The following is a 4,931-nucleotide window of genomic DNA, read 5'->3' as shown; positions in this document are numbered from 1 at the left end:
CGGGACAGGGGAAACCGACTCGTTCCCGCCCACTGGGTTCGGCCATTCCCGGCGGGTTCGGCCATTCCCGGCGGGTTCGGCGGCGGGTCGCTCGTCGCCGTTGCCCGGGCAGCCGGTCCGGCCGGTCCCGGGCGGGGCCGTTCAACGCTTCCCAAGTCCCCGCTCCGTGTCCCGGGACACGCGTCCTGCCCACCCGCCGCTCTCGCTCAGTCGAGCCTTCGGCCATGGCTGAGCCGGTCTGTGCTGCGGGAGCGGGAGAGGAGACCGGCACCGAGCGCCGGGAGAGCGCTGAGCAAAGGGCTCGGTAAGCCCCGGGAGCCTCCGTCCTCTCCCCCGCTGAGCCGGGGGGAGGAGACCGGAGGGGGAACCTGCCCAGGGGCCGGGCCACTGGCCGCTTCCACCCACCCGCGTCCCTCGGGCCGCAGAACCTGCGGTGGGGGGGCGGAGAGAGAGAGGAGACGGAGAGCCGCCCCTCTCCTGCCCGGGCTCTGCCTCCCCAGACAGGCGGCGGGAGGAGCCAATGGCGGGGCTGCCCCGCGCAGCCCTGGGAGGGGCGGCCGGGCAGGGCCGGGCCGGGCAAGCGGGGGGCAGAGCCGGAGAGGGACGGCCCAGCCCGGCCCAGCCCAGCCTGGTGCTGCCCAGGGAGGGGGAGCAGCACCACGCATGCGTGGCCGGCCCTGGGCCACACACACCCCCACCCCACACACACCCCCACCCCACACACCCCCCCGTTGGCTCCTCCGCGTTCTCCCTGCCCAGACAGGCAGCGGTCGGAGCCAATGGCGGGGCTGCTCCGCACCCTGGTGGGAGGGGCCGGGCCGTGCCGGGCGCAGCGCAGGACGGGCGCGTTCCCGCCGCGGGCTGCCGGTGCCTCTGTGCCGATGGCTGCTGGGGCCCCTCGGCGGCCTCTTCGCCGCCGTCCGCCGCGCCCCCCGCGCCGTCCCCGGTCTCGCCGCCGCTGCAGAGGCCGCCCCCCAGGCCAGCGATCCGCCCCGAGGCCGCACGGCAGCCCGAGGGCCTCGCCCCGTCCCTGAGGCCCCGCGGCCTCCCGGGTGCGGCCTGCGGGACCTCTCCTGGGCGTTGGAGCCCAGGGCGGGAGCGGAGCTGCGGGTCCCCCCGCCCCGAGAAGGCCCCTGGCGAACCCGCCCCCCTTGGCCCCCCGGTGGCTTTTCCGTCTGGGAAGCGGGGAGTTGGGAAAGAAACGGGCCCTGGGAGCGCGCGTGGGGCAGGAGCAGAGGGCTCAGTGTGTGTGTGTGTGTGTGTGAGGGGGAGCAGCGGCTGGGGGGGAGTCCCGGCGTAGGGCGTGTGGAGACACGGGGCTGCCTTCCCGGGGCTGAACCGGTGCCGGCGTCCCGGAGCTCCCAGGCACAGATGGTGGGTGGTTGTGGGGTTGGAAGGGACCTGAGAGACCCATCTTGTTCCGGCCCCTGCTATGGGCAGTGATGGCCGTGCCGTGCCTGTGGCTTCTGTGTCCCAGGGTAGAAAGAGGCAAAACTGCGGGTGTGGGTGGTGAAACCCCCGGGGAGAGTAACTCAGCGTTGTACACAGGGGCATTGCCCCGCTGAAGGGCAGTGTGTGGCTTGGGGGGGGGTTAACCTGTGCAGAGTGAAACAAAGCCCCTTCCACGTTAGCCAAAGCCCTGTGTTGGGAACAAGCGTAACTCATGAAGAAGCATTAACAGAAAGGAATTACCCCACTGTAGTGGGATAATTAGCAGAGCCTTGGCTGGGAGAGGTGGGGGATGCTCTGCGGTGTCTGTGAGTGTGTCTGAGATGATCCCAGGGGGGCTTGGAAAGGGAACTCCAGCAATTAGCTCTGGGAGTTTTGCTTGTGTGAAGCTGAGCCGTGGTTGTACATCCCTGTTCTGTGTCTTCTCTCCACAGCCCTCATCTGCCTGTGGAACATCCTGATGGGCAGGAACCTCCAAAGCTACAACCAGGTGGCGCCCATGACAAAGGTAGTTCACAGCCCTGGTTCTTCTGGGGTTTGGTGTCCCTTGTAAAACTGAGGGGTGTCTGAAACTGCAGAAGGGTGTGCAGCTTGGAATGGGTGGGATCGAGGAGCTGGGCTGCCATGCAAATGGCGATCTGAACCCCTCTTAAGTCACGCTGTCATGTGGCCTGCTTTTGTTGTTCAGATGCTGCCATCCCTGGGTGTGAAGAGAAGGCTGAAGAAGTTTCTGCTGCTGCGGTGAAGGTACCAGCCAGGGCAGCAAGGAAACACCGAGCTTCGGGCAGCGATGCCGCTCCAGGAGCAGAGTCTGTGGGAGAGGTTAGCAGAGACTTTCTTGAACCTGTGCAGCCTCAGGCTCTTCTTTGCCCTTGACAGCAGGTGCCTCTTGTGTGCTGGGTTTGCCTCGCCCAGATTTTACCTGCTCTGCTCTGGCATGTGGAGCTGAGGAAGGAGCACCCAAACTACATGACCATGTGAGAACAATCGCCTGCTTCCTCTGGATAAAGCCCTCTCTGCTGGGTTGGGTATCCACCGGCCCGGGAGAGGATTCCCCTAGGACTCTGGCTCTGTAAAAACGAGTCCTGAGCTGCTTGACCCCTTAGTTTGGTTGGGAGGTGCCGTGTTCTTTTTCTTACTGCCCCATAGGGTGAGAGGAGTAAGAAACCCTCATGCTCTATTATTTGTCCCTGAGAGCACCATTGACTCTTTGTTTGTACAAAACCCCTTTCTGAGGGGCTCAGCTCTCCCCCAGCCAGAGTCAGGGCTGAACTCTGGAATGCTGAGGAGCTGCCTGAGGGGAACTGGGCAGGAAGCCTGAGGGGGTTTAATCCCTGCACATAAGAGAGCCCCTATTAACAATCAAACCCAAAGGGCAGCGTGCTGGTCAGAGATCCTGCAAAGATCCTTCTGCTGTGCTCTGAGCCAGCAAATCCCAGTCCCTAAATGGGACCAGAGCTGCCTCCCTTTCCAGAAGCTTCCGCTGGCTTGGGCTGGTGTTCAGGTTAAACTCAGGGTGGTGCTTTGTTTGTTTCTGTTCCAGACTCAGGCCCTGTCATCTGAACCTGCAGTGAAAAGACCCAGAAGTTCTGTGCTGGAGGAAGAACTGGTGCAGACTGGTAAGGCTGACGTCAGGGCGTGAGCTTGTTTCTCCTGCGCTCTTCCTGGCGTGTGGTGCGACTCTCCCCCTCGGCTCACGGACGGGCTGTGGCGGCATCGCCCCTCGGTAGCGTCTGGCAGTGCTGGGGTGGGAACTCAGTCTCTTCCCTGCAGCTCCAGCTGCGATACGTCTGCTGCCAGCTGGCCAGAAGGAAACTGGTCTGGTTTGGGGTGTTAGATCCCCAGAACCCTTTTTGGGTTTGAATCTGGGGTTCAGCCTGGCGATACCTCATGCCCAGTGCAACTTGCTGCAGTTGCCAGTAAGGAAATCTGAGACTGTTCTAAAGGAACAGAACACAGGGAATGTGGGGATGTAGGGGAGAGAGTAAACATTGACCTTTGGGGAAGCTCATCAACCTCCTCAGTTGCCTTTAACAGTGGCTGATTTGCTTATGCTCTCCTCTTGTAGATCAAATGCCTTGCGGGACTCCCTTGGGCAACGGAACACTCTCCCTTTGGGACAAGACAGCTCCTTGTGCCAGGTAAAACCCTTCTGTTTGCTTTGACTTTCTTCTCTGAAAGGTTTGCTTTCCATTTCATTCCTGAAGATCCTCTGTGCTGCCCAACATTTGTCTCTGTGTCCGCACAGGGATGTTCTTCCAAGGTTTCCTGGGCTGCTCTCCTAAGGGAGGTGAACCTTCAGTAGCTTTTTATTTTTCCTTACTCCCCTTCCAGCTAGAGATGTTTTTGTTGTTTTTTTTTTTTTTTAATCTGGGGCCGTGAAATGTAAGGTAATGACAGGGGATGCCAGGATTTTCTCTCTTCCTTTCCACCTCCCCTGGTCCTTCTCGCACAACTTAGAGGCAGTTTTCTCTTTTGGGTAACCGTGAGGTGACAAATTTGATTCCTGCCCCTCTGGTCTGCCCGAGTTCAGAGTCACCCAGCTGAGTGTGAAGAGCCTCTGCACAGAAATGCCCACTGTGTTTTGTCATGACACCAGTGCAGGATGTTTGACAGTCTCTGTGATAAATGAGCCTTTGTTCAGTAAACCACATGTACCTTGAAACAGGTTGTAACGTTCTGATTTTGTAAGAATGATTGTGTAACGTATATTGTTAGTTGCTAACGAAGCATAGAACTGAGTTATAGGTAACTTAGAAGTGGAAACCATAGAAATTAAGTAGCCAATGAATGAGCTTGCTGTTAAAGATGACCAAATATGGGAGAGGGGTCAACTAAGGGACAAGTGAGGAAGAGGAGCAACTTCATCCCATCGACCACTAGAAGGTAGAAGACGAACCCCTAACAACAACTGGCGCATGTGCAGAAGAAGCCTCAGTGAAACAATCGGGACCCGGAACTAAAGGACTATAAAAACCTGAATTCGGAGAGGGACGGTGCGTGCCGTTGGTAGAGCTGAGACGCTCCGGCCGCCCAGCGCTGTTTGCTTAATTGCCGCCTGCTAAATTAATAAAATTAAGTTTGTAACTGAATTAACTGGTTTCCGACTGGTGACTGGGAAACCCACGATAACAATTTGGTGCCGTGACTCAGATGGAGAACAACCGGACGTGAGCCTCTGAGCAGGGAGGCGCCCCGCTGTATCAGCGGCCCTGCCAAAGTATCCGCTCGGCTCTCCACCGACGAACCGAAATTCTCGGCAATAAGCAAAGAAAAGCCGGCAAAGCCCCTTAATCTTTGTGCACGAAGTCCCGGACGAAGACGCAGGACGCGTGAGTATAGGCCAGTTTACCGTTCGGTTGGGGCCAGGATTCCCGGGGTGGGAGAGGTACGAACCCCGAGAGGTGGGTAAGAGTACAGACCCCGGATGATGGGACAGAGGAAAAGCAGGCCCACTGTCACCATGGGTGGGGGAGATCCTG

The 4,931-nt window shown here is 59.2% G+C and overlaps 1 long non-coding RNA gene across 1 annotated transcript; it reads left to right on the top strand.

Moving 5' to 3' along the window:
- Nucleotides 1–1,716: 1,716 nt before the first annotated feature.
- On the top strand, nucleotides 1,717–4,522 carry LOC311204548. The gene is made up of 5 exons (XR_014618071.1): nucleotides 1,717–1,957; nucleotides 2,138–2,271; nucleotides 2,993–3,068; nucleotides 3,518–3,590; nucleotides 4,258–4,522. It is a non-coding gene; the product is annotated as an uncharacterized lncRNA (long non-coding RNA).
- The last annotated feature ends 409 nt before the right edge of the window (nucleotides 4,523–4,931 follow it).

Source organism: Gallinula chloropus, assembly GCF_964237585.1.
Source record: "Gallinula chloropus genome assembly, contig: HAP1_SCAFFOLD_167, whole genome shotgun sequence".
Classification (NCBI taxonomy): Eukaryota; Metazoa; Chordata; class Aves; order Gruiformes; family Rallidae; genus Gallinula; species Gallinula chloropus.
The sequence above is the reverse complement of the archived record's forward strand: the minus strand, read 5'-3'. Positions and strand labels throughout refer to the sequence as shown.